At 42.7% G+C, this 23,779-nt stretch overlaps 1 protein-coding gene across 5 annotated transcripts in view; it reads right to left on the bottom strand.

Annotated features, from left to right (window-relative positions):
* The window catches only part of LOC111846215 (cadherin-18-like), a 114,892-nt gene extending 102,859 nt beyond the window's left edge, over window positions 1-12,033 (bottom strand). For 4 of the 5 annotated variants that reach the window (XM_023816223.2, XM_023816219.2, XM_023816221.2 and 1 more), the window contains exons 1-2: window positions 11,848-12,033; window positions 9,992-10,074 (exon numbers count right to left, since the gene is read on the bottom strand). The gene's annotated coding sequence lies outside the window, so the exon portion shown is untranslated. Of the gene's footprint in view, window positions 1-9,991; window positions 10,245-11,847 lie in introns of those variants that run through there. The other variant, XM_023816220.2, reaches the window with a different exon arrangement.
* Window positions 12,034-23,779: the final 11,746 nt, after the last annotated feature.

Genomic DNA, 23,779 nt, shown 5'->3' with positions numbered 1-23,779 from the left:
ATCAGACTGTCAATAAGTATGTCAGCAGCCCCCTTCAGGGATTCCCTGCAGGCGTTTCACGTTCAACGGTCATTTTTATCACCGCTAGGACGCATCTGATTACACATTTTTTATATATGTCTTTGCAGAGCGAAAGATTAATGCAATGAAAATGTCAACACAGATTTCCATTAAGGTCGGGCTAAAACGTCTATAACACAACTGCACTGCACTGTAAGGAGTTTGACTTATTTTGCTCAACTGCACCACATGCAGATTACAATAGATAAGCTCACAATCTATGGAAATATTCTTCCGGGAAAACAGATTACCTTATAATAAACAGCGATTCCACCATCAACTCAGATGTACTCATTGCAGGCTGCTGACTTGCATAAAAATGAAATCAACAAACTCTTCTTCAACTGACAGTGTGTCTATTGCCTCTGATAAATCATCGGAAAATGCTGCATATTTTTTTTTTATACATTTGATTTGTGAGGAGAAAAATACTGATATTCTTTGATTCGTTCTACTCTCTACATGTATTGAATCGACACTTAGATTTGGATCAATTTAATTTAGATGAGCCGCTTGTAGACAGGCACAGTGGTACTGTGGTTAGCACTGTTGTCTCACACCTCTGGAACCAGGGTTTTGAGTTTCCGCCATGACTCCTTGTGTGGAGTGTGCATATTCTCGCCATATTGTACTGAGGTCTCCACCGGTTTCTCTGGTTTCCACCACAGTCCAAAAAACACACTAAGGTGAACTGGAGTTGCCAAATTGTCCTGTACATGTGAATGGTGTGTGTCCAGCGATGACCTGGCACCCTGTCCTGGGTTATTCACTGCCTTTGTGCCTGTAGCTTCTGGGATAGCATCCTTGACCCCACTCGTGACACATCTGATGAGCATCAGTGGTCCTAAACATCCAAGCTGAACACGGAGAAGCTTTCAGGCAGTTAAGTAAAATAAACTCCCAACATCCTCTAGCAAGACACAACTACAGATAAACATGGAAGAAAAGCAGCTGAAGAAAGGAAAGAAAAAATGTGTATATGAAGTTCTATGACCCTTTTAACGTCATGATAATGGTCTGGCTGACTCAACAGTGATAATATGACTCAAAACCAATACTATGACTCAACTCACCTAATGATAGAGCCACCCTTGCAAAGAGCAGTAAGTAGAACATATCAATGCCTTAATGAGAGACTATGGGGTAAGTTTTAAGGGGCCGCGCTTCTCTAAACCTTCGGTGCATTACATATATTCAATGCTATTCTGTTTTTATTCATACGATTCAGTTCTCTTTCACCTCGCATTCCTGCATTGGATAAGTTTATGGAAGAGAAATAGATGGTTGAAGATGGATGGATGCATGGATGGATGCATGCATGCATGGATTTACGGAGGGATGGATGACAGAATGGATTATTTTGATATTCTGCCATTTGGTCTTCATATTTGCATCTCATTTTAATACTTTCAGAGTGCAAAAGCTCACCAGATTCCAAAGGCTTAGTTGAAAAAAACATTTTACACACATAAGTAGTGTGTCCAGGCATGTTTGGCAATTTGTTTCTTTGTTATAATTTGTAATTTCAGTAATATTAGCAAGGGTTCCCCTGTAGCCCGAGGCTTCAGCCATCCACAGGCCATTATTAATGATCTTTCCGGAAGCGGCATCGTATACCGATCTGTCTATGTGTCCTCCGAGCATCCAAGAATCATGTAACTTATTGTCATTTCCTGAATGTAAATGTGTCAGCGGATTCCGCTTAGTCAAATTATAACAGGTCATCATTTTCCCATGCTCTGTGCGCATATTGACAAGGTAATTACACTTCATGTCACCTCATTCACAGCACGCAATAATGGGCCAGACAAAGAAAATAAAACAATGCTACAACTGATATTGCTGCTCATTACCTATTCAGCTGCTCCACAAATTTTTGTGATGCATATACAGTTACAAGAAGAATATCACTATGACTAATATTACCTGGAAATCCATTCATGGTAGGTGAATAAATATTAGAATTTCGAAAAAATGATAACCAATGATGGATGTGTTTTGTATGGTTGTGAAAGTATGTCCAATTATTCCTCTCACTAGTAATTTGCATTTAGATTAGTTACAAAGGCGCTTGTCATGCTAAAGTTTTTAGTTAAATGCTTTAATCCTCATGCATTGATGAGAACATTTATCTCTTTTTGTTTTATTTATTGTTTTCTTTTTGTACGTGTAATACAGTGTAACCATTTACATCAGACAATACACCCTTAAAAATGGACTTTATTAATATTTAGAATGCAAACTTTGGAACAGAACACTTTCATAGTGGTACCAACACTATTCTTCTTGGGAATTTTATCTTATGTGAAATTCAAAGTGTATTTGTGAGCAGGCACAAGTCTAACCAGAAACTGAGGGAATTAGTTAGTTGGAGGAGAGCTTTTTAGAATAGATATAAAGTGGTCTGGTGGCTTGTGGGTAACACTACTGCCTCATATCTCCCTGCCGGGAGGGTGAATCCCATTTCTACTGTCTGTGTGTGTGTGTGGGTGGATTATATTTATATTACATTAATATACCAAATGTTCCCACAATGTAATAAAAACTTATTTTGACGTTGTGGGGACCAAAATGGTAAATGTCTCATATTTTGTTTGGTTACTTATGGGTAAGGTTAGGGCTGGGTAGGGGTTAAGGTTGTCATGTTGTTTCCCTATAGCAGGGTTCTTCAAATCTGGACCTCGATTCCAAATCCAGGCCTTGTTTTCAGTTCTCCCAGGTAGTTAGTTTAATAATTACTGATTCTGATTGGTCAGAGGCTTCACACCTGACTGACAAGTAAAGGAAGGCTGGAAAACCAGCAGTGCTCAGACCACGAGGACCGTGATTTGAATAACCCTGCCCTATAGAAATGAATGGAGAGTCCCCACAAAGATATAATTACCAACCTGTACGTGTGTGTGTGTGATGTATATATTACATTGTAGGGACCAAATGTCTACACAATGTGATAAAAACCTGTTATTTTGACAAAAAAAAATGTCCCCAGAAGTAGAAATATTTCTATTTCTTTAATGTCTGGTTCTGTGTCTATGCAGCACTGCTCTACGTGACTCAAATTGCCCCTCGGGGACAAATAAAGTTTTTTTTTGATTTGATTAGAAACTCAGTTTTATAAAAAATCTGTGAATGCAACCAAAAAAAATCCCGAAAGTCTAGTATCGTATCTTGTTTGGTAAATTATTGTTGAGGTTAGAGCCGGATAGCAGTTAAGGTTCTCATATTTGGGATCAGGGTTATGCCCATAGAAAAGAACAGAAAGTCCCCAAAAAGAGACACATACCCCGTCTGTGTGTGTGTGCGTGTGTATGGAGTTTGTGCGTTCTACCCATGTCGCATCGCGTGGCTTTCCTCCATGTTCAGTTTTCTTCCATCAGTCCAAAAGCGTGTTTAGGCTAACCGGCAACTCTAAATTGCCCATGGTGCATTACTGTGTGTGTGACCTGTCACACACTGGTATCATGTCCAGTGTGTCCCTAAGCCTTGTGCCCTATGGTGCCTGGAAAAGGCTCTAGACCCACCCTGTGACCCTGACCAATGGTTAGAAGATAGATGAATGGAAATTTTATCACAATAAGGAAAGCTGACGATTAATGACGCCCATGTGATAGGCGGCTTAATCCACCGTGCCCTTATATACCTGTAACGTTTGATGTGACCGCTGATGTCTCTGTACTATCGGAACACTTACTGTAGCAGTTAAGAGGTCTGACTCGTTGGCTTGGGGCCTGGATGTGGATCACAAGCTCCCAATGGAGCAGAACTCAACACCAAGGAGCTCCATTCTCAGGACTACTCCAGGCTACAAATAAACTAAACACAGTGGGATATAAAACATATTCCTAAATAAATACAAATCCTTAAGTCAAGAAAAAGCTACCCACACATAGTGAAAGAAGAAAGTTATTTATAGGAGTCTCTGCTCAGTCTGAAAGACAGATTGTATAAAAACCTTGAGCATATGTCAGCCTTTACTGCAGCATACTGCTGTAACGTGAACATGTTGTTTGTGGCACTTTCATAAATGTTTTCAATACATTTATGGATTAATATACCTCTCTGTTAAGTCTGTCTTTTACACCTGCTTTTTAAAAATTGTATTATTGTGGTATTTTAGAGGTAGCGCAAAACCTATGCATTGAAGGCCAATAAGCAAATACACTGTTCACAAAATGACCTGTCAACAAAGACCTCAAAAGCTTACAATAACAATACCTGGAGTCTTTTAAAAGATCTACAGACTTCCTGATGGTATTAAGTAATAATCATATCACTACTAACACATATCACTACTAACACAACACTACTAACACATTAAATGTCTGTCTTGCATAGGAATACTCTAGTAAGGAGACACATTCGTGTAGCTGCGTTACTGAAATTTGATTATATTTGCTTATATATGCTATGAACAAGGAAAATCTATCAAAGCATCAAAGGCATGTACTGACCGATAATGTAAATGCAACGCAGAACAATCAGCCTAAATTCAAAGATTTTATTTAATAGAAATCAATGAATGGAAATCCAGAGAGTGAAATTGATCCATTGGGCTCTTCTGGTCACAAAAACACTGAAAAGCAAGACCATGGGAAACAATTTCCACATTCATTTCTGGTGTTTGATGTGACCACCACTAGCTTCTAGCAGGACAACACATCTCCTTAGAGCTAATCAGGCTGCTGATTTTGGCCTGTGGAACGTTGTCCCACTGTTCAACTACTGTGGGAGGTTGCCTGCACTATTCGGGCCACATGGTCCCTGATTGTGAAGCCCGTCAGATCAATGCATTTTTTTAAAGTAGACTTTTGTATCTGGAAGACATATGCTCTTTGTATGTCGGGAAAAATCATGGATTTTTTTTAACTGCTGAAAAATCAAAATCAAAAGTGTTGCATTAATATTTTTGTTCAGTATATCTTTCAAGAAAATGAACCTTCATGAAAGCTTTCAAGTTAAATGAAATAATTCCTGAGAAATCAGTGGCAATTAGTAAGAAAACAGTGGTTGTATGGTAAATGTGTATTACAGATTTTTCCAATCATTTTTACACTTGTCTCAATACCATGTCTACTTTTTCACAACACTTCACACAGTGGGCTGTACCAATACACAACTGAGCACACCACTTAACCTTTGGTGCAAAATGCACTACAACCACCAAAACGCTTCACAATTCACCCAAAAGTGACTCATGCTGCCATAACCATGACAAATGCTGTCACCCAACAACACTACTGGGGCACTCAATGTTCAATGGGCTAAAAAACACTAACAATTTTCAGCATTGCAAATTACATATATAAAGTGTGGCTGTATCCTCCAGTTTGGCACAAATTACTGTCATGTTGCATTGTAAAAATAAAATAAACAAGAACTACTTTTGCGTGTAAAAATTGTAATACCAACCAATTCTGAAATGCTGCAATATATTTCATTAGAAATCATGTAGGTGTTGCTGTTTCTTTTTTGCAGTATGTAAATATTTCATTCCTAGCAGAAAATGCCGATCCAAAGATGGCCCCTTTTGTACATATGGCAAATTGGCACTAACCAAACAAATTCCTAGATAGGTTCTTAGCTGAAATTTCAGGCTGGTGTGTGTTTTCATTCAGCTTTCCAGCTTCAGCCATTGTAAAATGCTTGGGGTGATGTAGGGCTTCTGATGAGTCACACTTATACTCAAGTAAATACCAGGAACAGGTGTGGCTCATCAGAAGCCAGGCAGGATAGAAAACCTATTGGATAGTAGCTCTCCAGGACCGGACTTGGAGATCCCAGATCTAAGGGGATGGTGGTGGACTAGTGGTTAGGGATCTGGGCTCCTATTACTATAGGAACACCAGAAGATTGTGAGATCAATCCCAGGGGGTGCCACCATTGTGCCCATGAGCAAGGAACTTGACCCCAACTTGATCCACGGGGACAGTCCCTGTAGTTACCATACTTCACTATAAGATGCTTTTAAAAAAATTGTCTGCTAAATGAATAAATGCAAATGTTTTACTGTAATATATGTGTTGCCATACCCACTGTTTTTGCACAGATTACATTGTGTTGCCTTGCAAAAAGGAAAGGGACACTCCATGACCTCATTTGTATAAATGGTGTAGATGGTAACGAAGCAGCAAACAAAAACAAAATTAGGAAATTTCTGCTAAAAGCATAATTATTTGTGTTAGTGCAACTGCATAGTGTCCTTTGTTTGTCAAAATGCAGCATGTTTCAATTGCTCTAAATTTCATTAGGTTTTGACCTGAAAGTTAACTGTTTTGAATAGATTATCTAAACGTCTGAAAAATCGGCTGTAGTTGTACAAAGTTTTGCTGGTGGCGAACACTGACTGAGAGAAGTATTCATGAAATTTGGAGGAAGTGGTGATTGAGTGCATATTGTGTCAAAGCAATGCAAACGTATACATAGTTTAGCTCACAGGGTCCAATGGTACAGTGCATGTGCTAAGTGTTGTGAAAAAGTGGACATGGTATTGAGACAAGTGTGAAAATTATTGGAAAAAACTGTAAATGGTCATTTTATTAGGTACATTTGTGAGAACAAGCAGCCTGCTCCTCCAGGCAGCCAATCATGGGCTGAATACATACAGCTCACAGACGGGGTCAAGAGGCTCACTTACTGTTCAGCTGAGGGTTACAATGGCTGAGAAGTGATTTTGAATGTGGTGTGATTGTCAGTTACTGGAGGTGGTGGTTCCAGCGTCTCAGAAACAGCCGCCTTCCTGGGATTTTCACACACTGCAGTGTGTAGGGTTTACAGAGGGTGGAGTGACGACCAAAAAACATCCAGTCTGTGGCAGTTCTGAAGCTGAAAACTGCTTGTTATACGGACAGATCGAAGGGGAATGGCCAGATTTTTTACAGGAGGCCCCAAGTGCAGGAATAGCAGCTCGGTACTGCAGTCTTTTGTAAAACTGGCTTCTACTCATCAACCCAAGAAGCAGTTCTGGAGCCAAAAAAGGATCAACATTCCGTACTTGTACTCAACATGTTGAATGCATTAGAAATGGGCAGGGATAAATATCTGAGTGACTTTGACAAGGACCAAATAATTATGGTTAGACGACAGAGTCAGAGCATCTCTGAAACGACAAGGCTTGTGGGATGCTGATGGTCAGCCTTGGTCTGAGAAGTGTCTGAGAAGGGAAACACCATGAACTGCCAACAGGGTGTTGGGTGGCCAGGACTACCTTGATACAGGATGTGAACAAAGGCTGTTTCGTTTGGTAAATAATAACAGAAGAGCTACTGTGGCACAAATTGAAAAACCACTGAGAGGGTGCTTGATGCAAAATGTGAATGAAGGCTATCCCATGTGGTACAACCCAACCGAAGGTCTACTGTGGCACAAAGTGCAGATCATTTTGATGATAATCACAGGAGTAATGTGTCACGTGAGGGGGTGGTCATAATGTTTTGGCTCATTGGTGTATGTGTGTGTTTGAGCGGGTATACCTATCCTTATGGGGACACAATCACCCCATAACATGATAAATATCCTAAACCGGTCCCCATAAGGGAAAACTCTATATAAAATTTTATACAATTTGGTGACTGCTATGAAAAAACTAAAAATGCAAAAACTCTTGTATTTTATTTGGTTACTTATGGTTATGGTTAGGGCTGGGTGAGGGTTAAGTTCATCATAGTTAGCATTAGCATTTTCCCACAGAAGTGAATGAGCGGTCCCCAAGATTCAAGATGCTTTATTTGTCACATGCATAGTTATACAGGTACAACATGCAGTGAAATGTATCCTGAACCGCTCATACTTCGTGCAAATAAGAAAAACTAGAAAATAAATTGTAAAATATACTGTAAATAAATTATAGAGAGTGCAAAACAGAAAAAAGAAAACCTATGAATTTACAAAGAGAGTATATACAATTTTACAGGATGAAATGAAATACTGTGCAAAAAGGATATCCCATAAGGATAAGTAAACCCGACACGTACATGTGTGTGTGTGTGTGTGTGTGTGTCCATCACAGAGCACACACATGCAAGGACGTCAAAGTGACATGGATACCCTAGCAGATTCAGGAGCCCTGCACTATATAAGGGCACCAAAATCTACTGTCAGGCCCCCAACATGGGGGGACCTCATATTGGAAGTGCAAAATTTAGCAGGGGCTCTGAATTTCTGGCTATGCCACAGCATACATTCACAAACTCAATCACACACAATCATATATGAACAAGCAAACTCCAAACGTTTGACTCTTTAATATGTTAAATTAGCACTCAATAAGTCATTCAGTATGAGTTCAAATGATCATTTAAGCACATTAATCTCAGTTAATGGTTTGTAATAGTTTTTCTTTCATTATATTTAACTTGAAATATGCACAGTGAATGATTTGATTCATTTTGATGTTGATTTATATGGACACTATTAACCAAGATGCTTGACTTGGTAATTTCAAATTGCATTGCAGTTATTTGCAGCGTAAGACCTCAGGATCCACAGAATGGAATACATAATAGGAATATGATGAATTACACTTCAAAAGCAGACACTGGCTAAAGGTGTACCGTATTCTCCTTGCTGTCAGCTCTGGAACAAATTCACACAGGCATTTTTGCAAGAAACTTAGTGTGACTACTGTGAGACATCTATGGACAAAACAAAATGACACTACAAAGAAATACAGACATTTTTCAGCTTTAGATAGATATCATTGTTAACAACAACAATAATAATAACATTATTATTATTATTATTATTATTATTATTACGTCAACAATAATTTTGGGCTATGGTTTTCTATCACAAGGGGGGGGGGAAAGCATAAAATCTTTAAATAGTAGTCCATTCAAAATGTATTTTTTTGTATTGGTTTATTTGTTTACCTGTCTGTTTACATATATGTTTGTTTGGTAGTTCATGGTCACTGAGACAGAGGGTCTCCATACAGATAAATTACCTCCCCAATGGGCAATGGGCATAATCAGCCAACAAGGAATTCTGTTTCCGGAATCATCTCCACTATGAATGCATTGCTGTCATTATCAGTACAATGACTTCTTTCACTGTTGAATCCGTTTCCTCCACTGACTACAAATCAGTTGTCTTTATATTACAGGAAACATGTGCTGAATCTCCGGAGTTGTCCGAAGTAAATTACGACGATACATTCAAAAGGCGATTGCTGTGTATTAAACGCTATAGTCGCTTGCTACTTTGAGGATGTAGCAGCGCTTTTTCCTCCTGCCCTCAGCTGCGGAGTCCCAACTCTGAGACCGTCAACAGAAAATCCCTTTGTGCTGCAGAACGATGGAGTGTGGCAGCAGGCGGGCGGAGGGGTGGGGATCAAGAGAGTGTGTGTGTGTGTCTGTGTGTGTATGTGAGAGAGAGAGAGAGAGAGAGATGGGAGTGGGGAGTTGGTTCCGCACTCATTTACTGCAAGCACCACACGTACCCACACTCACAGACACATACACGCACATACAGACACCCCTGCAATCAGCGAGTGATGCTTCTAATCTTCCAGTGAGAACGGGAGAGGCTTTGCTCCAGTCCGATGCATCCCAGAGTAGTGGGATAGCGACGGTCAGGGAAGAACGGGCTGGTCACGCAGAGGAGGTACTGTATGCTTTTCACCTCTGCAGACAGCAGTGCCTCCGCTTACGAGAGACCGTGAAGTCGGAGTGTGTGTATGACAGCTGGCTCCGGGCTCCCAATTCACATCCTAAGCCTAAACCGGTGGCCACACTGGCTAGTTACACACATAGTTATCCATATGCATGTGCATATATACAAGCTTCCCTGTGACACCCCCCCCCCCCCCCAAATCCTAAAAAAAACGACCCACACATCAAAAAGAATAAAAGAGAAATGAAAGAGAGAAAATGCACAGACATACGCACTGGATTACTTTTACCTGCCCCAGGAGAGGGTGCGTTTCACAGCTTACCTGCAGTCTTCTAACTTTGAGTGGTTCGGGTTCGGGTTCCGCCAGCCGGAGGTGGGTGGCAAGGACCGTGCTGGGGGCGACACCTTAAAGGAGAAATTCCAGAGCGCCCGTCATTTCCGAAGCCCGAGATATGAGCCTCTGTCTTCACGTGAACGTCAAGCAAACCGCTCTGAGAAATTGTCCACCAAGTACCTCAGCACAGGCAGTCACAGAGAGAGGACGCAGCAGAGCATGCATGCACTAGTCAGCCTCTGATCCCCTCTCTGTTACTCCCCTCTCTCTCTCACTCTCTCTCTATCTCTCCCCCCCTCCCCATCCCTCCCCCTCTCTCGCATCCCGCTGGTCTTCTCTCTCGCTGCTCTAAGCCCTTGACTCCTTCTGCCACTGCTGTATAATCAATCTAGCCTGACAGAGGCTAATAGGGCTCTATTTAACGAACCAATCAATGAAAAGTATTCTCCAGTTCTGGGTCTTTTCCAGCAGAGACATAACTAGGAGTTTTTGGCAAAAGTTTGGGAAAAGAAGGCTTTGCTGTTATCTCATTTTATGCTTCACCAAATGACCCACTTTGAAGATACAAAATTCTTAAAAAAGAAACACGCCAGTCAGGCACAATTCAGGAAAAAGAAAAACAGCTGGTCCTTTTCTGTTTGTCAAATACAACTTGTAAAATCCCACTGCTACTTTATCTGATAGATAGTCAGCCAGATGCTTATCCATAAGCTAAATCACATGACAGGCCTGTATCTGCACATGATGTTGGTACCATTTTCAAACACTCAGCACAAACACAGCTTCTTTCATCTGGGTCGCTGATATGGCCCATTCTCCTGCGGTAACTGCTAGATGATTCTGAAGAGCTGTGGTGTCATTCCTGCATTTGAATTGATGACCTGAAAGGTTGAGTCTTGTACTGGTTCAAAACAAGCCATATCTATTCAGGACCGAAGTGATGATATCATAATTATAGAGGGCCTAGCCATGATATCGACTAGGTGTCCATGTTTTCTATTACAGATGGCCTGACGATTGAAATGTGACTGAGAAAGTTAATCTTTATATCGGTGGGTGTTATTACAGGTAGCGTCTTGTAGACTCATGTTTTTTAGTGGTCATTACATCAGCAAGAATTGTAGAATGAGCCACAGGCCAGGGACACACGATTCAATATGTGGTTTGTCTGTCACAAAGTCAGGGGACAGCACAACCCTTGCAGATGCACTCAGTCAACCTGGATCACTATTGCATTTCATTTTCACATTAACATTGATTAATGTGTTTGGAAAAAAAGTGAAATTACAGCTCCCTCTATTATTGCTAGTATTTCTGACTAAATCATAAATTTTCCAATCATTAAGTTAGAATGGTACTGGGTCCAAGGGGTCCAAAAGAACATTCCGGATGGGATGCCAGTCTCCTGCAGGGTCAGTTTACAGATACCAATTCACTTAACAACAGCACACATCTTTGGACTGCAGGAGAAAGCACCGGAAAAAGTCTTAGCCAACAACAATTGGTATACTGTTTATATAGTGTTGCCATTTTTTTTTTTAAATCATGATCCTGTGACTTCTCCTTGCAGCCCAAGCTAACTGCATAGAACAGCTTCACTGGCAGTATCTGTCTTAGATGTGCTCTTTGCTGAGTTAATGAATCACAAATCACCAAAGACAGAGAGGCTTATTTACGCTTCAGTGATATTTGAACAGACGACCATATTTAAAAGGACAATGATGTTTACATAAACATTTTGCCTTACACATCTTCTCTATCACGGGCTCGAGTTATTTGAATAAGTACTTTGGGCAGAAAATCACTTTTCCCCTCCAGCTCGGAATGTTTTATCGACGGCGTACCCGTAAGATGTCGTCAGTAACCCTCGATTCGCCTCATCCCGCAGCAGAAGATGTATCGATGGTGGAGTCGAAACTTTTCTAACTAGATTTAAATCTCATAACACGTTTTTTTTTATATATAATTTACCCGTGTTTTCCAATTAAAAGCAACGGCCATAATTCTCGAAAAATGTCACCCCCTATCCATAGCTCATGCGTGTCACCTCGCCTGTACAAGCGCCAGGCTCGTGACACCCGCGTTTGTCTCCGGCTGGACTCGCGTGCGGGACGTAATTAGATTAAATCGCGAATAAATCGAATCCGACGCGAATTACGTTGTTGTTGACAGATTCGGAAGAAAATCATCCTGTCGTCTTTATAAGTTAGCTCAGCACTCGGCCGGCTCGCTTTTTTACGCGTTATCTTTACCCATTTAGTAAAACACAATGAAGGTATAAACAAAGCAAGGAAGACGAGTCATACTTGTTTTTCAGAACCTAAAAATGCTGCCAGTTTACTTGAAAAGGCAGACAGCGAGCGCGGGACAGACTGCAGAGGATTATTGATCATCTAAAATGCCATCTAAAGTGTCATTTCTTTTCCAGTTGCAGTGAAATTGTTGACGTAGGTTTAGAAATGAGATGTGTGTCTGTATGTACGTGTGTGTGTGTGTGTGGGGGGGGGCATAATTTGGAGTTTCGAATATTTTATTCATTATGATAATTACCCACCTTTACCCCCCCCCCCCAAAAAAAAAAAAAAGAACAACTGGCTCCTTCCCTTCATAAATGACTTTTGCTTTACATTGATGAGTGTTAAGGCCTTCCATTGTAAGATTTCCCCACACAATGAGGACCCCCCTCCCCAGTATTCACAGCGTGTGTGTGTCGGTGTGGATGTGAGAATGCATGCTTACAGACTCCCCTACTATTTCAAATATAGTGACCATTTAAAGTCATCTGGTGGGGGGGCTGTTTTTCCCTGCAGTTTTTAACATTTAATTGTGAAGAACTTTTCAGTAGTTTTCAGCTTGCTGCTTTCTTTGGAGTGGGGGGTCTCAGAAAGTGTATGGGGAGCCACAGTGGGGGCAAATCAGGAACATTTGTTATACAGGATGTAGCTGCTAGCATTTGAGAGACGGTTAGGCTCTTACAAACAGTCCTAGAATGTAGAAGGCTCCCAGCAGTTCCATTAATATGTGCTGGTAATGTACTGCTCATTTAATAGTTACATTTTACAGTTAGCATTCTGACTTAAATAACAAAAAAGACCTGGGCTTTATGGGTAATAATGCTTTTGCTTGTGGTTTCAAGCAGTGCATAAAACAACAGGGACTGCAGCACAGTGAAATTTTGATTTGCTTAAAGGTCACATCCTGGTCGATCTGTTTTTATCTTTTTTTATTTGTACTATTTTTTTTTTGAGAAATTACTGGAAAAACTCTCTCACTACCATAACAATGTAGCAATGGCTGAGTCACATCACTGTCATCAGGAAACATATTTTAGCAGCAGTCAGTTCTCTGGTGTCATTTTGCAGATCTTTAATTGCGCTGTTTGAAATATTTATGTGTTTCTTCGGGCTATTACACTAGATACACAGATTTGCTCTCATATTGTTCTTACAACAGTATGGGAGCATGACATGTGTACAGAGAAAAGAGAAAAGAGTTGTTTCAGGTGAGGTGAAGTCGCTGGGTAACTGTAGTAGTAAAATGAGGGAACGTGTTTGTCTGTATCCAAATTTCTTGGCATAGTTTAAAAAATACAAATAAATCTTCCTAATTTCAAAGTGTCCATCAACCCACCTTCCCTTCTGTCAATCCAGAACATTGCCATGAAGAGCCTGGAGACTTGTTACAAATTCAAAAGCAAAAAAATGAATAAAGAGACACATGATGGTTTCTCAATACCAAGAATGTAAAGATTGTAGTTGTCTTCTTGGCAAGAGCCGTCTCCCTATCTTGCCTCTTAAGAGCGAACTCCGGGTGTAATAAATCATGGGATTTTTTTCAGTTGGTGACGATGCAGTCAATGCATCCTTGATATCTTGGGAAGAACAACATCTGGGGATTTTTACCGTCCTCTATATTACTGTTCTTAGTATTGGAACTGGTCTTTGCCAGTGGAAGATGGCATAAAATGGGTACATGACAACACATTGTATGGTCAAGTACACATATTGAGAAACACAAATATGAGTAAAACATCCAGATGTTGCCAACTGGGAATGTTTGAATGGTTTTATCGCTGAGGTCTTTGGTGACCCTTCCCCTGTATAAACGTGTTCACAGAACCATGACTCTAAGGGCTAAAACCACTTAGTCTTTATCTATCGTGGGATTTTGTGAGAAGTAAGTGCAGGTGTCTTCGGACAGTAAAACGGGTTTCGCGTGGACAGTGAGCAGTTTCAGCCACTTTTTGGGTGACACAATATTTACCGAGAGGATTACTGTACAAGATTTGTATGACACAGCTTTAATGAAATGTCAGGACGTATAGGAGTTAAGCTTATCTCTGTAGGTCTACCACCCCCGGAATCACTCAAAAAAAAAAAATGAATGGCAAAACATGAGCACGAAGCTGGTCATTTTCATGAAAATCTATCAGGTTTATTTTATGATGAAAAGGTTTTTTTTTTCCTTCGCCAGTGATTTCAATTTTCAGGATTGTAACTTGAGCTAATAATGTTACCTGGTTGTTTCTGTTGTGCTAAGACTTGCTCTGTATGGTACAGTGAACAAAGTCATGTGACACAGGGACTAGAGGAAAGGAAACTGGGTGCACTGCAGCCAAACAGACATCGAGTTGTGGATAGGTTACCCAATAGGACTGGGTTGAACGTAGGAATCTGGGCATGAGAGTAAGGAACACGCCAGCCGTACAGGGAACCCGCTACAAGTACGAAGACCCAACAGTACAAATGGAGATATAAATCCAAAGAAGGTGTTTGGCTGAAATACAAACTCTGAGTCTCCTAGCTGGCCCGAGCCCAACAGCATTCAGCATAGGAGGAACGTTGCTTGTTTTGGGTTAAGCCACCATGTGTTTCTGTTGTCCCTCCTACACCATGCGGAATGAACAGGAGAAAAGAAAGAATGAATAAATGAATGACCCATTATTTACCATAAGTACTGAGTGAAATGTCTAAAGCTTCTCTTTTAATGATACAAATGACCCTCGGCAGGTTTCAGTACACAAACTGCTGTTTACTTTGCTCTTTCAGCAAGAGGTGAGGTTTTTTGTGAAATTGTAATCTAACCTTGGTTTTCTTGTGTGGGAAGACAGACTCGCCCCGGGAGGAGTTAAATGTGTGAAAGCCTCGGGAAGACAAAAACAATATGTGCAGCAGCACACAGATTGAGTTTTGGTGGCCAAGATGGATACTCCATGGACCATCCACAGCAGTGGGTTAGGCAGCATCTGGAGCCAAGCGTGCCTCCTTTGGATCATCTCCAGGATACGTCTGCCGGACTGAAGACAGTGGTGGATCCTGGCAAGGGCGAGATGGGCAGAAGCCCAGAGTGGCAACTTCTGCGGCGGCACAGAATTAGCAAACCGCTGGCGCCTGCCCCCCAAATCGATAGCGTTTCCGTGGATACCCCCTCCAGTCGACAACTTTTACCCCCCCTCCTCGTAAAGGGTGAAATTGGGAAGTTTGTGGGGGAAGGGCAGGGGGGAGGGGGTGGGAAGTGGTGGTTGTCATCACGGCCATAAAGCATTGTTGTGAGTGGACTCTGTAATGAGGTGCAGGATGGGATCAGGTGGACCCCATCGTAAACTCCGAGGTGGACATCCCGGCTGATCTTCCCTGTCTGTTTTTATGCTTTACTATTTTTATTTTATTACTATTTTATTTTTATGCTGCTGTTGCAATTGCACTTCACTTATGCTTCTAAGCAATCAGATTCCAAATTCATCTTCTGTGTGAAATGTGATTTGTTTCCTTGGAATAATTCCCTTCCATGGGCGACCTCATTGTGCCTGTGTATAATTCCCCTGACGATGCCCTTGACGGCGTGGGTGAGATGGCCATGTGTGAGGTCACTATCCGCATAATGGAGCCACACAGGATTTTAGCAGGTCTCTTAGCCACTGGGGCTGCTTCACATGTCTGAGTCCCTGGACCTTTTGAGTCACGACTCTCAGTGCCTGATTTGTCCTTCATCTCTGAATAATGGGACCATGTTAGAACCCAAAACAGTGTCCAACTGTCAAAGTTGTGCTTTTTGTTCTGGTGTCAAGAGCCGACAAACAGACATTTTCTATCCAGATTCCGATTGATCCAGGACCTGTGATTGCACCTGCTGGGTCTTTACTTATGTTGGTCGGTACTGGAAATTCGAGGCAACTGTGCTGTCTTTGTTTCCCGTCAAAAGGAGCAGAGCTTTGTGACGATCACACCTTCAGAGTCAACATGGGGCTCCAAAATAAGGGATTCATTTTGATGTCTGGTGTAAATCAGCCAGATTTTAAATTTTACAAGCTACAAGTGCGGCTGGTCTGTAGAAGTAAGCCAGAAAGGATATTAGTACCTGTGATGTGAAAGAGGGAAAGTTTGACAGTAATATTTATGTTTACTTTAAGTTCTCTGCTGCTGTCCATTGTAATCTCTCCTTCACTTTCATCACAAGACATTTTCTTTTCTGATCTCTTTAAAAATCACCCCACAATTTAATCATAAATGTGTAGTGTGCGAGTACCACGCTTTGATCTGTTCTCATAACCGATTCTCTGGTCCAAGGTTACATTGAATCAGGAGCATATTTCAGGAAGCTGGGGGCACAGAGCAGTCGACACCCTGCAACGGACGCCAGTCCATCACGTACACCAAGTCGCTTAGAGACAGCATGCTGCCGAGACTGGGTGTGTCTGTGCTGTGGGAAGAAACCACGGGGAGGTACTGCTGTGTGGGTAGAGATTTGCACAGACACAGGGAGAGCATGTAGGTACGGGAAGAACGGACAGACACAGGAATAGCATGCAAACACAGGAAGAACACACAGACACATGAAGAACTGGCAAACACAGGAAGAACACACAAGCATAGGATGAACACACAAACACAGAACAAATACATAAACATAGGAAGAACGCACAAACACAGGAAGAGCATGCAAACACAGGAAGAGCATGCAAACACAGGAAGAACTGGCAAACACAGGAAGAACACACAAGCATAGGATGAACACACAAACACAGAACAAATACATAAACATAGGAAGAACGCACAAACACAGGAAGAGCATGCAAACACAGGAAGAGCATGCAAACACAGGAAGAACACGCAAACACATGAAGAACTGGCAAACACAGGAAGAACACACAAGCATAGGATGAACACACAAACACAGAACAAATACATAAACATAGGAAGAACGCACAAACACAGGAAGAGCATGCAAACACAGGAAGAGCATGCAAACACAGGAAGAACACGCAAACACAGGAAGAACTGGCAAACACAGGAAGAACACGCAAACATAGGAAGAACACACAAATGCATTTTGCACAGGACTGGAGTCAGAATTATGCCCACATGCCTGAAAGACCACAGTTCTGCTAATCAGTAATGTGTGAGGTGGAGATGTCAAACGTATGTTTTTAAGAACATCTAAGGAAGACTATGTATTTAACTAATCACAACTGAATACCTTTTCATTTTACCTTAGAGGACGTTGGCCTGGGTATGACGTTAGATTGCATCCGGCCCTGCAAGCAGTCCTCCAACTTAAAGGGAAGAATTAGCACGCCAACCACCACAAAATACTTCATGACAGCTCGGTTCAAACAGGGATGACACCCTTCTCTCCGCAGGAGTAGCTGAGCTGCAGTTGCCCATAGGAAGGCTGCACGTATCAGGAAGGGGATGCGGGAGAGTCTTCGGGAGCCCCATCCCTGGATGAGTGGAAACCCTCGGAGAGCTAATAGGGTCAGGCCTGTTGGGGATCGGGGCTGGTGTGGTGCTGAGGCGTCACCCGCTGCATGGCGGCACTTGGGTCCCAGCTTGAGGCGACCCATCTGGGTCGGCGCGTGGAACGTCTTGTCTCTCCAGAAAGATGACCATCTTCCTCTGCTGTCAGGGAAGCTTCATAAACTTCACGTTTTAGTGGCGGTACTCTCAGAGTTCCACAGACTGGGGAATGGCTGGATCTCTGTAGGTGGGTATACCTATTATTGGTCTAGTCGCTCTGATGGCCGCCATACTCAGGGAGTAGCTGTTGCTGTGGCGGATTGGCTCCTCCCAGTGCTGTCTGATGTCACTCCTTTCAGCGAGTGTATTATGACACTCAGGCTGAGGCACTCCTTGGTCTGTGGTCTGTTGTGTATGCATTGACTGTGGTGAGTGATGTCTTGTTGAGGGAGACATTTTACTGGCAATTTCAATTGGTGGTTGATGGGTGCCCACAAGGTGACACTCCACTGGTCATTGGTGACTTTAGTGCAACCACTGGCACTGACAGGACTGGCTATGAGGGTTGTATCGTCCCCGCAGGTCTGCTGACCAGGCTGAGAGTGGCTCCATGTTCCTTCACTTTGTGAAAGGTCAGGGGCTGTGGGTCACTGGATCCTGGTTCCAACACCCTGAGCCACATCATTGGACTTGGTACTCCAATACTGGTGGTGCAGCGAAGGAGATTGATCACATCCACATGGGCTGACACTGGAGGTCTACAGAAGTGCCCAATTTGTGAATTCAGACTACAGACTTGTTGTTGCTACTCTGAAGATTCATCTTAGATCCAGTAGGCTACCACCTACTAGAAGAATAAGGCTGGACTTGGCCAGACTCCAAAATCAAGCTGTTTCTGATGAGTTAGCACACAGTTTATGTGAGAAACTTGCAGACTTGGGTGCGACTCCCAACAGTAATGTGATGTGGGAGACCTTCCACAATAAGACCCTGAAGGTTACGAAGGGTTGTGTTGGTGTTGCTGGCGCTCCGTGAAGGAGGTGTTTCATCATGCAGGGCACACTGGATATTATCAAGAGGAGTTGCAGCACATGACTTGGTGGCAGCTCTGGTCTGTACCGGGAACTGAGGAGGGTTGCTGTGAGGACTCTGAGGGCAGATAAGGAGGCGTTTGTTAGACAAATCTGTGAGCAGGTGACACACCATCTGTAGTCTAGTGACCCACGTCCTGCTTACAGAGGAAGCATTGCGTGCATCTGAATGTGTTCCTCAGAGACTTGCAGTCAGGGTCGAGTGATGGAACAGTCCTTACAGGTGACACTGCAGCTGTGACCTGCTGGGCCAGCTCTTTTGGGGCTGCAGTTCTTTAAAGCTGATCCTGCAGCTAGGATGTTGGACATCTCTGGGTCCAAAGTTCTTGAGGCTGATCCTCCAATCAGCTGTGAACCACCCAATCTCACTGAGATTGCACAAGTGGTGAATCAGCTGGGGGTAGGGAAGGCAGGGAGATCTGTGGTATCTGGGGTGAACCTCACCAGGCCAGTGGTAAGGCTGTCCTCCTAGCATTGCGGAAAACCTTTGCTTCCATTTGGGAGACAGGCGTCATCCCAGCTGACTGGAAAATGAGACTTGTTGCCCCTATCTGGAAAGGGAAGGGTGATCACATGAATTGCGGCAACTACAGGGGGATAACACTGCTCCCAGTGCCGGGTAAGGTCCTTGCAAGGGTCATCCCTAACAGGATCCATGATCACTTGCTCGCCTACCAGTGATTGATGCAGCATGGTTTTACGCCTAAGTAGTCTACCTTTGACCATATCCTGGCATTAAGGGTTCTCATCGAACACAAGCACGAATATCGGCAGAGGTTCTTTGCAGCCTTTTCAGTTTTCATAAAGCGTTTCACTCAGTGGATCGAGTTGCCCTGTGGGACATCCTGAAACTTTGTTGCTGGACGTCATGGCCGGCCTATACACTGGTACTGTGAGTGCTTTGCAGAGTATAAGGAGAACCTGCACGTCCTTCCCATTTGATTCTGGGGTTCGCCAGGGGATTGTTCTTGCTTCTACTATGTTCAGTGCTTGCATGGACTGGCTGTTGGGCAGGGTTTCGGGGTCCAGCGGTTGTGGGGCATCTGTTAGTGAAGAAAGATTCACTGATCTTGACTTTGCCGATGATGCTGTGATCTTCGCGCAATGAATGGAGGCTCTGATAAGGGCTCTCAAGGGATTCAGGAGGAGTCTGAGTGTCTGGGATTGCCAGAGATAAAAACAAAGATCCGGGCCTTTAATGACTTCTTAGGCACAGCCATCAGTAGTGTGTCTGTCTGTGGGGAGAATGTCGACCTCATCATGAGATTCACGTCTTAGAGTCTTTAGAGTCCCGGGGCTCCCTGTCTTGTTGTATGTCTGTGAGACATAGACGCCATCCAGTGAGCTGAGACGAAGACTGGACTCCTTCGGTAATGTGTCTCTTCGGAGAATTCTTGGGTACCACTGGTTTGACTTTGTGTCGAGCGAGCGGTTGCTAGGAGAGTCCCAAATGAGGCATATTACCTGCATTGTGAAGGAGCGCATTGTGCATTGTGATGTGAGGCGTTTCCCTGAGGCTGATCCAGCTCACAGGATCCTCAAGCGGCTGGACCAGGCCAAGGAGATGCCCACGTAACACCTGGCTGTGGCAGATGAATGGCCATTTCCGGAGGGTGGGACTGAATGGTGTGTCAGCCTGGGGGGTCACCAGCCGGGATCCCCAGGCATTCCGTCATGTGGTGGATGTGGCAACACGAAGCTTCGGTGCATGCTCCCCAACCTGATATGACCTGACCTGACTTAAACTTGGTCAGAATGTTAATGTTCACCAAAGATGCTGTATGTTTCTATATCTGTGTTTGTGTCTACTGAGAAATTGTCCCTCATTTTTTGTATCGGTTGTGCTAATGTGAAAGAATGCTAATTCTATTACAGTATAAAATCAGACCACCTAAAGACAAATGATTAGATCATTGATCAGATACCAAAACTGGAAGAAAAAAAAACTATTAAAGCAATATTTCTATATGATTTATAGTTAGTATTAAGTATTTAATGCTTATGGTTAGGGCTGATATTTCAAATGGTCTCATCTATTTCTAAAGCCATAAAAGGTGTATTTGCTTACACCCTGTCTTAGCTAAGAGCCTGCTTAGTGATTTTTAATTAGGCTAATTTATAGTAAACTAAAGGCTTTCAAAATATGTGCTTATGAAAAGACCCATGGATCTTTCATGTAACAACAACAGTGAACTTCCACAACAGACTGGGTTTTAAAAATGATCTTCGACATGACGATCATGTCTCAGAATATGTGGAACCACGACGAAGCCGGAACAGTCATCCGGCGTCTAAAAGACGAGCGGGATGTAATGAGCCTCGTCTGAGTGACTGAAGTGGCCGAAATCTCAATCTGCCGGCGACCGTTGCCATGGACACAGGCACCGCGGTACCTAGCTAAGGCAGCCAAATGGAGCGAGTTTATTAATGTTAATTCTCCGTGCTTTACCCACAGACAACGGCAGAGTGGAGGTCTTGCCTGTCGCCTGGCAGCGGTGTCACTGCTGTGTCATAACACACCGAGCAACTTAACGAGTCCGTCCAAATTCACATGCTACCACAGCCAAATGTGTAAGAGGTCCTGGCACTAAGGTTTGGGTTTAGGTGCCGTTTATGTCTGCATACTGTGTTCTGCTGCGCCGGCAGGAGAGATAGTTCCAGTCCCTATGGTTAGGACAGTATATTATCAAAAAGCATAAAAACCCTGAGGCTGAGGGGAAATAGATATTTTCATCTTAATCAACACCATCATTTTCCTGCCTCTCCTCCTAGGGAGGGTCACAGTCCAAAAATGTTGCATTATTATTATTATTATTATTATTATTATTGTTGTTGTTGTTGCTGTTGTTGTTGTTGTGGTCAGCTGATATAACCTCATACAGTAGCTGTCTTTAATGATGGGGGGGGGGGGGGGGTGACATTTCGGGGTGTGCATGTTCCTCGCCGATGCAGCAAGGTCACCGTGCCTCGGAGAGGGGGGAGTTGAAGGTGCTTGGCTCTGGAGAATAATGAGACATGCCAAAGTGGTCTGGAGACACACAAGTTGGTAACGGGGTGGAAAACATGCTGGAAAGATTCTTTATTTTTTGTTTCTTATTATCATCTCAAATAGAATTTCTCTAGAAAATGGTTTCTCAGCCTTATGATGACCAGAGCCTGACATATGTTGTGCTGTAATCTCACAGACCCATTAGAATTGTCAGCTTGGGGGTGAGTGTATGTGGTGGTGGCGGGGGGGGTTGATAAGATATGTGAAAAAGGCATGGCTTGAAAATATATACTTTCATTTTGGAAATCGACCAATCACTCCCCCAAACCCCCAGTGTTCTGTGTACATTTGTGGACGTTGAGAACCTCTGCCCTGTGATATTCTCTGACCTCAGCCTTGAGAAGGTGGCTGTTACTGGAAACACCATCAGGGACGTTGATCCAGTCACAGGGAGCACAGGGTGTGACGCAGGTCGCACCCTACAGAGGGCGCCGGATCCTCTCACATCCACTCACACCCGTGGTCATATGCTGAAGGCAATTTAGAGGTATCAGTTCACCTGGAGCAGCAGCCATGTTTGAACTGTCTTTTGCTTCCACAGGTATTACCGGATATAGGCATGCTGATTACTATGGGGGCTACAGATCCAGCTGCCTAAAACTGGTTGGAATCCAGCCTCAAGAAAAACACCTGATTAGTATCTGAGCGAAAGAGGGAGGAAGGGAAGACAACTCAGCCACTGCTGGAGACAGAGTGTATTTTTGCGTTTGAGTTTTGGCTTCTAGTGTTTGTTCTCTTTTCTCTTTTTGTGCTGATTTTCCTCTTAAAAGCCCCCTAAGTTCCCTGCATTGCTTGTCAGTACGTTATGTCCTTTAACCATAATGACGGCCATTCAGAGAACAAAACACATTTATAAAGCTAATTCTGTCTTGCACGAAAAGATTGTTGTTTCAGGCTGGATTATGATCATTACACCTTCATAGAGCACATAACAACAGTCATTTAAAGGGGGGGGGGGGGCAAACACAGGGGCTACTTACATTAGTAGAGATTTAAGTCAGGATTTTAAATAAACAAATAAGTAACCAGATGAATATGAGTACTGTGTTACAGAAAGGGAATTTACTAAAGATCTATTTGTTTTGTTAACAAATCTCGGCACTGCTGGAGAAAATGAATCATCAGAAAAATGTTACTCTTCTAAACAACCTGTCAAAATACTTAATGACCACTAATTTACTGCCACTGTAAGAAGGAGTACACTATGCACCCTGATTCAATGCGGTACTCAATACTTAAGAGTAAGAAATGTGTGTTGACTGGATACAGTACTGTGCAAAATGGTATTTAGATAAACTTCATGTTGGTGTAAAACTGTGACATTGTGTCTGTCAAAGGGTGTCAGCTTAGCCATTTCGAAACACCCTATTATTTCACTCGACCACTAACACGCCACGTTTTGATACTCGGTACTTTATTTAAGCTGGTGGTGAAATGTAACAAATACATGGAATGGCTGTGGTGCCCCTGAGGAGGTTTGGGAAGCGACCTTTTGCAGTTTGTATTGTTTCTGTTCATTTGCATATGTTCTAATGTGAAATTGTGTGTTTTTTTTTTTTTTTATTTCTAAGCAAAGGTACACTTACTACCCAGGTAAATAGCCTTAAGCATTTCCTTTGACTGCCTAAGACTTTTGCACAGTACTGTAATACCTGTAATCTGTGTCCTGAGCCGGTTTCATGCTGTTAAGTAGTCAGGGTAATGAACTATTCTTGGATGCAAGGTATATGCCCTAGAGACATGGCTCTGAGTTAAACGGTCACTGCAAAACTTGATTTGATGCATGCAATCACACCGTTACTGAGACACCCCTGTTTTATGTATATTGTTAAATCTATCCCCAATTTACACCCATTTTATTCATCTTCTCTTCCCTGACTATCCTCAGCCTTGTGTATTT

Source organism: Paramormyrops kingsleyae, chromosome 4 (assembly GCF_048594095.1).
Source record: "Paramormyrops kingsleyae isolate MSU_618 chromosome 4, PKINGS_0.4, whole genome shotgun sequence".
Lineage (NCBI taxonomy): Eukaryota > Metazoa > Chordata > Actinopteri > Osteoglossiformes > Mormyridae > Paramormyrops > Paramormyrops kingsleyae.
This window is presented reverse-complemented; position numbering and strand designations above follow the sequence as displayed.